Source organism: Acanthochromis polyacanthus, chromosome 11 (genome assembly GCF_021347895.1).
Source record: "Acanthochromis polyacanthus isolate Apoly-LR-REF ecotype Palm Island chromosome 11, KAUST_Apoly_ChrSc, whole genome shotgun sequence".
Taxonomy (NCBI): Eukaryota; Metazoa; Chordata; class Actinopteri; family Pomacentridae; genus Acanthochromis; species Acanthochromis polyacanthus.
In genome coordinates, this window is record NC_067123.1 from 10,032,295 (window position 1) to 10,043,272 (window position 10,978).

The 10,978-nt window shown below is 41.6% G+C and overlaps 3 protein-coding genes and 1 long non-coding RNA gene across 5 annotated transcripts in view; 2 read left to right on the forward strand and 2 right to left on the reverse strand.

Annotated features, from left to right (window-relative positions):
- The window catches only part of LOC110947454 (BOLA class I histocompatibility antigen, alpha chain BL3-7-like), a 349,371-nt gene that overhangs the window by 181,062 nt on the left and 157,331 nt on the right, over positions 1 to 10,978 (forward strand). The window lies entirely within an intron of this gene.
- The window catches only part of LOC110946460 (major histocompatibility complex class I-related gene protein-like), a 204,188-nt gene that overhangs the window by 59,916 nt on the left and 133,294 nt on the right, over positions 1 to 10,978 (reverse strand). The window lies entirely within an intron of this gene.
- Positions 1 to 10,978, reverse strand: part of LOC110969857 (major histocompatibility complex class I-related gene protein-like) — a 273,081-nt gene that overhangs the window by 33,246 nt on the left and 228,857 nt on the right. The window lies entirely within an intron of this gene.
- Positions 353 to 2,133, forward strand: LOC127536253 (uncharacterized). The gene is made up of 2 exons (XR_007945244.1): positions 353 to 1,002; positions 1,921 to 2,133. It is a non-coding gene; the product is annotated as an uncharacterized LOC127536253 (long non-coding RNA).

The following is a 10,978-nucleotide window of genomic DNA, read 5'->3' on the forward strand; positions in this document are numbered from 1 at the left end:
TTTTGTGCCTTATACATCTCTAGAGGACAGACTGTGGTCACATGCTGACCATGTTTGGCTCAGCAAACAGCTGTAAGGCAGCTTTCTCAACTATGAACATAATCAAAATATGTTTTGAGAACGGCTCAAACAAGCAGCAGCTCAGTTCTCCCATTAAGCTGCAGAGATATTAGGGGAGTGATATGAGACAGACAAAAATGTGAAAGTGTTCAGATGTTTACATTTATGAGATTTAGGTATTGTTAAAGATGTATAGAAGTTGATTCAGGTTGTTCAGTCATGCTTTTTTAAGTTCCGCACTTTATTTTCAGATATACAGTTACATATAAGTTATTTATTAATAAATGTCAAAATGTTTTTGAACCGTACTGAATTTATTTGACGGTCAGTTTTTGATTACAGGCAGACTCTAATAAAACTACCAGGTTACATCAGCATATATCACAGTAACTCAAGTTAGACATTATGATGTTCTGGACCTTTGCTGACTGGACCTCTCTGAATTTTAGCTGAATACCCCTGGCTTAGAAGAAGAGGGACATGAGTCTAGAACTTCTAATGACCCAACATCAGTCAGTGGAGAAAAAATAAGAAAAAGAAAGCAAAGCTAAATGGCTGCTTTAAGGAATTTAAGACATGGATGGGACTTAGGAAGCCTTGATTTTAAGCTAAATGCTTTAGAAGTCGAAATGTCCAGTCCTTCCTTATCTCTAACAATTTCCTTAAAGAGGTCATTTAGCCGTGAAAGCCTCAACACTTCACGGTTTGCCAGTAGGCGCTCTTCCACCACTGTCTGACAGAAATGTCTGTAGCCTGCCTGATACGGATTTGCCTCTTCAGAAACCTCTCTCTTTGTTCCTCTCAGGTATCTTGTGTAATTTGCGAAGCAACTGTGGTGATAGATGGCCTCTTCCACGGATTTGAAGCAACAGGTGTTCATCCTTCTTCCCCTCAGCAGCATGAAGGAGTTGATCTGCTGTGGTAAACAAAGTTTATACTCGGGTAAATATATATATATTTTTTATTTACATTTTTGATTAAAACAACACAACACACACACACAAATAACAAGAAAAAAACAAATTAAAATCAATTCACACAAATAAATCAGCCAAGCAACAGCAAAAAAAAAAAAAGAAAAAGGAAAAAAGGGGTTTAAACAAAAATACACAAACAGATCAGTACAAATACTGTGTACAACAAAAAATGACAAAGATAAAACAACAAAGATGTCAGGGAGCAGTAAATTAGCTGTCAAAGCACACATTCATGAGATGGTGTGCATTAAATCATAATTTCTTTCTTTTATCTATGCAAATAGGAGAAAAAAAGATAAAAAAAAAAGAAATTAAAAACAAAGCAAGAAGGTAAGAGATGCTAATTGTAATGTCTTTCTTTAATATATTCCCGAACATATGACCACAAATTTCCAAGTTTCCCATCCTTGCAGGATGGAGCTGCTTGCTCCATCGTTACCAGATCAGCAAAATCATTAAGCCATGAATCTAGACAAAAGCATCCTGGCTTTCTTACTTTCCAGTTCATCAAAATTTTTCTTTTAACAGCAAGAAATGCCAGTGACAAAAGGTGTTTATACTCAGGTAAATACTATTAGTAAATATTAGTACTTAGTCATTTGTCTTTCTGAATACTTTAGTATTTACCTGAGTATATAGTAAAGTATTCAGAAAGACAAATGACTAATTCATAAAATTAAAAAAAAGAAATTGTCTTAAATAGGGGATATAGCTGATATTTTTATCAGGCATATTGCTTGACATAAAAAAGGTCACATAAAGATCTCACAAGGCAACTGCCCACCCGTTTACCTGCTGTAAATGTTAGACACTGAGAGAGTTTTTACTTAACCCTCTTTCTGTTGTGCCAGATGTTGATATATCTGTTCTTCTTGCATAGCAGGCATGCAACAGGCAGGAGCTGTGGAGCCCTTTTGGGTTGTTCTGGGCCACTTGAAGAGCGCAGAACCCGAACCTTGGATGCAGCACCATCACTGGTATCTGGCAGCAGTTCTTCTGAACATTGTAATGGCACTAAAATGTAAGTTACAAGTGATCAATAAATAGAAATGATCTAAATTCACATTGTTTCTAACAATTGTAAATAAATTAAAAATCATACTTCTGATGTTCTGGAGAGTTTCATTTTACTGTGGTGGTGCACTACAATCAAGTACATGTAAAACAAATGTGATCATTGCATCACTGTGATCTTGTCTGATTAATTTTCAATTTCGGCTGTTCCATTCACTCAGATGGAGAAACATAACTTTTTTTAGTATGTTCACGGATAACTAAGTCATGTTGTCAAAACTGTATTGGCTTGCAATGAGTTAGTATGTCTCATCTTAACATATTTGGTCATCGTACTTGCAGATAATGGATTTGATACAAACCTTCATTTTCTTGGGCTGACTTGGCTTGCTTACAGTTTGCTCTTCAGATGTGGTCTTTGTTTGTGAAGGCACTGTAGCATTCTCTGTGGTATCCCACATTGCTCGGCATGTCAGGGACATCTTCATTGCTGATATTAAATGCTGAAAATGCTTTTTCAGCAATCAGCGTTTCTGCAGTGTTGAGCGTAACCCATTGTTTGGCACAACAGACAAATTTCTCCCAGCTTTTCTGTGAAAAAGGTGTTACTGCAGACTTTGTGTCACAGACTAAATGCATGCAGCACTTCATCTTCCCACGTACTGCCAAACACGTGTGGGGGGGGGGGGGGTGTCACAGTGTAAGATGCTCTTCTGGGGGTACAGTATGTGTGTAAGTTTGTGTGTGGAACTACAGTGCAGAGGTCAAGTGAGAGGACAGACCAAGGGACGGACCACAGCAGTAGAGACCATGGTAAGAGACTTATCCATCATTGAAAATAGCCAAAACAATCTAGTACATAGTTTTATTCTTGTAATTCAATTATGCCCATAGTTACACCTCAAAGTTGTGGGATATAAATAACACAGAGACAATTTAACAGACAATGTATGTTTTATTTGGACATTCTGGTATTTAAATAAAAACTGCTTTAAATATTGTTCATTTGACACTGTAATAGTGGCAGCTGTGTTGAATTGGAAAGATAATGTAGTATGAAATATGACAAAGAACGTCAAAGAACGTTGGATATTTAACGCCAGGAGAAAACAATAGCGTTGATTTTTACCGTGCAAGTGTACAATAACACTGTTAGGAATTAATGATTAGGACCATGTAGTCTAGCTTGTAAGCTCATTCGGAGGAAAAACGTATTCTGTTTATTTTAAGTCTTTCCGAAACCGACGTTAGCATATTTTGCCGCAGCTTCTTCCTGGTTGTCATGGAGATGACGTAAGTAGCCCCCTTCGTTTGCCTGCTCTCTTTCATTAATGTGCACAAACTGAAGTTGGAAACAACTACTAATATACTTAGAATAATTTTATCTGTCTGCTGTGAAAAATATTCCTCCTTACGCGGTGGGGATCAATGAATAACACGTTTTTTGACTTCGGCCCATAGCCTAAATAATCTGTTTGGGTTGTTTTTTTGGTTGCACCTCGTTGACCCTAGACAACTGAATCGTATCTTTGTCTGTGCTTTGTTTTTCACTGGATGCTCCTGTGGATAGAAACAGAAGAGGTACATAACTGTGTGTATCTCAGGTTGTGTAATTTCACCTGTTCTGTGCAGAAAACTCCCCCCATACTGCATATTCTTCTTCAGCAAGTCAGGGCACACGCGGAGTAAATTGTACTTGTAGTCATTTAGCATAGCCTCGTATGTGTCCCATGTCAGTTTGATGATGAGTGCCTCTGGTTTTGAAGCGGTCCATGTCAGTGTCTGCAGATTCAGTGACATGAAGTCTTCACCATCGTATCCAAATTGACTAAAAGCCCTGATTTCTCCGGTTTCATCATCCCATTCACAGCCACTCGTTTGCTGTAGGATGTGGACACTTGGGAGACAGAGAGGGAGATTTTATTGATTTACTATTAAGGCTGGCTGACATGGCCACAAACATCACCTCAACAATCGTCTGACTGACAGATAACTAACTACAGCCAGCACTGCTCTCAGGAGATTACACACTGAAAAACGACCATCCTTCATTTGGTGTATCATCAACACATTAACAGCTGTGAATTATTCATATTTTGTACATTTACAAACAAACCTCTGTGCTATATCAGTTTTCTGCATCTAAAATAATCTGTGCAATGTCAATATTTTCCACTTATGGACAAATCTGGAAAATATAAATAAAATCTATGCCTTATCAATATTTTTTAGTGTTGATTTTCTCTTGAAGGATTCTGAGCAATACCACTGATATGTGCAAGGTTGTTATTGTGCACATCCAGAGTAATTTTGAGAATTTGAACTCGTACTTATGTATATATATATATATATATATTTAATTTTCTTCTGACATTGGTTACATGTTTACATTATCCACTTTTCTGCTGTAACAATGCAAGCTTCCCCTCAGTGAGATCAAGAAAGAGTTATCGTTTTGCATTGTTGTCACAATTTACTTGACATTTAATACTATCAGACAGGAAACTCCTTCAGTGTGTCTGTTAGAGCTCAGAGATACACACTGTGTTTTAAGATAAGATAAGATAAGATAAGATAAGATAAGATAAGATAAGATAAGATAATCCTTTATTACTCCCCGTGTCCGGGGAATTTACCCATGTTACAGCAGCATACATCATACAGTAGAGCAACAATAACCAACAACAGACAACACTATAATGATAAACATAATAACAATCACAATATGTTTAGGAGTGTAGGATGGAAAATGTGGCTTATGTAATGATGTGAAGTAAAGTAAAAGTAAAATAGCACAAGAACTGTGCAGATTATGTGGTAAAGATGATGTGATAGAGTCCAGTTTTGTGTTAACATCAGCCAGTGATGCTGATGTTATAAAGTCTTATAGCAGATGGAATGAATGACTTGCGATAGCGCTCCTTCTTGCAGGTTAGGTGTCTCAGTCTACTGCTGAAAAAGCTACTTTGAGACTCCACAGTGTCATGCAGTGGGTGAGAGGGATTGTCCCTGATGGATGTGAGCTTTGCCAACATCCTCCTCTCACCCACCTCCTCTATGGAGTCCAGGGAACAGTCCAGCACAGAACCGGCTCTCCTGACCAGTCTGTTCAGTCTTTTTCTGTCTCTCCCAGTGCTCCCTGCTCCCCAGCAGACAACTGCATAGAAAACAGCAGACGCTACCACAGAGTCACAGAATGTCCGGAGCAGAGTCCTGCACACTCCAAAGGACCTTAGTCTCCTCAGCAGGTGGAGACGACTTTGGCCCTTCTTGTACAGGACCTCTGTGTTGTGTGACCAGTCCAGTTTGTTGTTGAGGTGAACACCCAGGTATTTGTATGAGTCCACTATCTCAATGTCCATACCCTGGATGTTCACCGGTGCAGGCTGAGGTGCCCTCCTCCTGTGGAAGTCGATGGTCACCTCCTTCGTCTTACTGGCGTTGAGCTGCAGATGGTTTTGCTCACACCAGTCGACAAAGTCAGAGATGACTGTCCTGTACTCCAGCTCGTCCCCATCAGACACACACCCAACAATGGCTGTGTCATCAGAGAATTTCTGGAGGTGACAGCTCCCAGAGTTGTAGTGGAAGTCCGATGTGTACAGGATGAAGAGAAAGGGAGAGAGCACCGTCCCCTGTGGGGCCCCCATGCTGCTGACCACTACATCAGACACACAGTCCTGAAGCCTCACGTACTGTGGTCTGTTGGTGAGGTAGTCGATGATCCAAGCAGCCAGGTGACAGTCTACTCCCACTCCCTCAAGCTTCACCCTGAGCAGAGAAGGCTGGATTGTGTTGAAAGCACTGGAGAAGTCAAAGAACATGACCCTCACAGTGCTGCCGGTGTCCTCCAGGTGAGTCAGTGATCTGTGCAGCAGGTAGACAACTGCGTCATCCACTCCAATGTTCGGTTGGTCAGCGAATTGCAGTGGGTCCAGATTAGGGCTCACCAGGGGTTTCTGGAGTTTCTCTAGATTCCTGAGGATGATCCTCTCCATGGTCTTCATCAGATGAGAAGTGAGGGCCACAGGTCTGAAGTGGTTTGGCTCCCTGGGGTTCCTAGTCTTTGAGACAGGAACCAGGCAGGAAGTCTTCCACAACACAGGAACCCTCTCCAGACTCAGGTTCAGTTTGAAGATGCAGAGCAGCACCTGACAGAGCTGGTCTGCACAGTCTCTGAGGATTCAGGAGCTGACTCCATCAGGATCTGCGGCTTTCCTGGTCTTGACCTTTTTAACTCACTTCTCACCTGATCAGCTGTTATGGAGAGGCTGGGGGTGGAGGAGGATGACAGGAGAGGGGGTGATGGTGGTGGTGGTGGGGGGTGAGCCAGGGAGAGGTGATGGGGCTGTATGTGGAGTCCAGAGGTAGTGGAGGGTGGGGGGAGGAGGAGAGGTGCTGTTGATGGTATTCACCTTATTTTGCAGCTTCGCCAGGGCGGCGCCATATTACAGCATTTTGTCCTGTGATTTCCGCTTCAGACCGGAAGTGCAGTTGTCAACAAAAAGCATGAGCGGTGTAAGCTAACCAGCTAGCGATTTTATTTCATCAAGATGTCGAGGCTGCCATAATAACTGGGCCAAGAGGAGAGAGTTTTTGAAACAAACCTGTTTTGAACATCATGTGGAGAGATCGGAGTGTTGTGGGGCACCATATAATCTACATCTTCCGCCCAAAGACGAGGAGCAGATGCGGCAGCGGCTGAAAGCGTTAAACCTTAAGTGCCCACCGAAGCGCCGTTATGTATGTTCGTTTCATTTTGTGGACAGAGAGCCGACAGAGGAGCACCCTTACCCCGAGAAATGGCTCGGCTATGAAGCTCCAGTAAAGAAGCCACGGCGGGCTTTGTCAGTCTCAGTATTTTTAATTCTTCCTAGTCTGTACTACTTGTCATTATGGTGGACCTTAGAAACACTCACATAACCCGTGGATGTTCTGGTTGAAGTTTAATTCCTAATAAAAAAACATTTTCATTGTGTTTTTTGTAACTTAGATATGACAGTCAGCGTCAAGGATGCAGAGGAGAAGGATGACCACATTCACATGCCTCCGCGTTGTGATGTGGAAACTCAGCGGGAGGATCTGTCTGTCTCTGAACACAGCTATGCTGCAAGATCATCACTCCATCTGAAGCCCCTTTCATCTGACATCTTTACAATATAATTGTAATAAACCTAAAAATTTCTGACCTGTTTGTAAATTGTTTGTTATTAACAAATGTTATCAATGTGTTTATGTTACGGGGAACTTCCGGTTTGAAGAGCATGGGGTAGTCACGCTGTACCACAGCTCCCGCAACTTTTACCATAATAAACCCACCTTGCCTGCTACTCTTCAAACCAACATTATTGGTTATGGTTTAAGTGCTTCGCACACTTAATACCTCGTCATGCCGCCTAAATCTTCCAAACTGAGTGAGAAAACAGCTGAGATGGCGGCTGCTAGCGCCTCCGCTACTGTTAGTAAAGCCGACATCACAGCATTGCTAGCCGAACACAGAACAGCTCTATTGGTGGAGCTGAAAAGCAGCTTTTTCGACAGTGTGAACAACAAATTGGAGGCTCTTCAGACTGCATCGGACAGCCATAGTGAGCGCCTTGTATCCCTGGAAGAAAATGCCGAAGACCTCCATCAGCGCCTTGCTAAGGTGGAGGAGAGTTGTGAGACACTACGTGCCGCTAATGAGAAGCTAAAGGCTAAGCTGTCGGACATGGAAGCAAGGAGCAGGCGATGTAACGCTCGGTTCATTGGTCTGCAAGAGGGGATTGAGGGTCCGCATCCCTCTAAGTTCTTTTCTCAAATGCTGCAAGATGTTTTCGGGAAGGATATATTCCCCTCACCCCCTGAACTAGACCGTGCTTATCGTAGCCTAGCTCCTAAACCTGCGCCCGGAGGCAGGCCCAGGCCTGTCATTGTCTGCTTTCACCGCTACCAAAATAAGGAACTGCTGATACGAGAGGCCAGGAGGAGAAATGACCTGAAGTACTTGGACAAACCGTTCCGGATTTACGAGGATTACAGCCCCGAGGTGGTTAACCAACGGAGAGAGTACAGGTCGGTGATTTCGGCCTTATACAATATGGGCCTGAAGCCATCACTGCTGTACCCAGCGCGGCTACGCATCACCAAAACTGATGGCGTTCGTCACACATTCGGCTCTGTGGTGGAGGCGGAAAGGTTTGTTGAAGATTATAAGGTGGACTGATCGGTCTTGTGCAGGATGAAGCATGGATACTTTTTTTCTTTCTCTCCTTTTTTTTGACGACTGTTATAGCTATATACTACTGATACTAACTGCCCAACATTCATATACAACTAAGCAGCTGACATGTAAAGTTGAACGTTCCCATATATTTTAAGTGATGGGTATATTTGTTATCCTCTTAATGGTGGAGTAAATCTTCTTTTTTCTTTTTATCATGCGGGTTTGAGGAGTGTTAGGTAGAATAGCAATGGAAGTTCAGAAGTTAGATGAGGTAGGTGTGCTGTTTGTTCTAACAGCTAGCGTCACCGGGGGGTTCAGAGGGGTTTAGGGAGTTTATGTTTTTTTTGTTTTTGTTGTTGTTGTTGTTGTTGTTCTTGTTTTTTTCTTTCTTTTTTTTCTTTTTCCCTTGTTTCACTGTCAATACTACAAGACAAATGTCCTGTTTTGTTTCATCCTATTGGTACATCCAGCCAGAAGTAGAGTTAACTAATAATGTTCTGTTTTCCTAATTTACTACAATTCTATTTTTGTAATGTGTATGTGTAATGGCAGCCTCAGTTAATCTAGTCACCTGGAATGTGAAAGGTCTCAACCATCCTATCAAAAGGAAAAAGGTCCTCACTCACTTAAAAAATATGAATACTGGTATAGCCTTTATCCAAGAAACCCACCTTAAAACTGCAGACAACGCTCGCTTGAAAAGTGGTTGGGTGGGGCAGTTCTTCAACTCAACTTTTTCAGGGAAAGCTAGGGGCGTTGCAATATTGATAAATAAAAATGTTTCATTCACTCCTTCGTCAATTCTGGCTGATCCAAATGGGCGATATGTTATAGTAACTGGCACACTATTTAATCTTAAAGTCATATTGGCTAGCATTTACGCTCCAAATTGTGATGACCCTAATTTTTTCCCACGTGTTTTTGAATTCACCGTGTCTGAATTCTCACTTATTAGTTATGGGGAGTGACTTTAATTTATGTTTAGATCCTGGGATGGATAGGTCATCTGCAAGCACTGGATATTCAATTTCAAAATCGGCCTCTTGTTTACAGTCTTTCTCTTCGACATACGGTATTTCAGATATACGGCGATTTCTTCACCCGCAGGATAGACAGTACTCCTTTTTTTCAAATCCCTATCAAACATATAGCAGAATCGACTATTTCTTTACTGACAACAAATTAACCTCTAATGTTAAGTTATGTGAATATCAACCTATTGTCATATCTGACCACGCGCCCTTATTGATGACATTGAACATACCTGGCGTGGACTCTCCCAGACGGCTCTGGAGATTCAACTCTCTTTTACTGAGCGATGAAAATTTTGTTAAGTTCATCTCTGAACAAATTTCCTTATTTTCAGAAATCAATATGACACCAGATGTTTCAATTTCAATTGTTTGGGAAGCACTTAAGGCTTATCTGCGCAGCCAGGTTATATCCTTTGTAGCCAACAAGAAGCGTATATCTCAGGCTAGACAAAAAGATTTGGAAAAACAATTGGCAGATCTGGATAAGCGGAATGCGCAGAACCCCTCTCAAGATTTATATAAAGAACGTTTGAAGCTTGGGGCAGAATATGACATGTTTACTTGACATTCTATAGAATATTTATTATTAAAGAATCGGAGTGACACTTATGAACACGGGGATAAAGCTGGAGAGGCTCTGGCGAGGCAGCTGAAGTCTGCCAGGGCCAAACAAACTATTAACGGGGTTACGTCCCAGGATGGAACTACTGTCACAGACCAGCAGGGGATTAATGATGCTTTCCAACGCTATTATTATAATTTGTATAGCTCCGAAAGTGTCAATGACCATATTCTTTTTTCTGATTTTTTTAAAGACCTTAACATTCCAACATTGTCTCCAGATGCGGTGTCTGCGTTGGATGCACCTTTGCAACAGCAGGAGATCACGGCAGCAATAAAATCATTACAACCTCGCCGCTCACCGGGTCCTGATGGTCTGCCGAGTGAGTTTTATGCCATGTTTGCAGAAAAATTAACTCCTGTTTTGGCCACTCTATTTACAGAATCTCTTGCCAGAGGTGCGCTTCCCAATAGTTTGAACCAAGCCTGTATAACACTTCTTTTAAAAAAGGATAAAAACCCTTTAGAATGTGGGTCTTATAGACCAATTTCGCTTTTAAACTCTGACTATAAAATATTGGCAAAGGTTCTCGCTAATCGGCTCAAAAAAGTTTTGCCAAATATTATTGCTCCTGATCAGACTGGTTTTGTTAAGAATAGACACTCCTTTTTAGCATCCGCCGTCTCTTTAACATACTATACACGCCCAGCCAAGCTGATTCCGAATGCCTTCTCTCTATGGACGCGGAGAAGGCATTCGATAGAGTGGAATGGGACTACTTGTTTGCGGCCTTGCGTGAGTTTGGACTTGGACATAATTTCCTGTCCTGGGTGAAATTAATTTACGCCTCCCCTACTGCTATGGTGCTCACCAATAATCACTACTCAAAACCATTCCTTCTGCATCGTGGAACTCGTCAGGGTTGTCCCCTTAGCCCTCTCCTTTTTGCGTTGGCTATCGAGCCCCAAGCGATAACTATAAGAGGTAATCACGCTATTCATGGCATCCTGCGATATGGCATTGAGCATAAAATATCTTTATATGCTGACGATCTCCTGCTGTTTATATCAAGGTCAGAGGTAACTATTCCCTCCATACTGGAACTTTTCAATAAATTTGGTCGTGT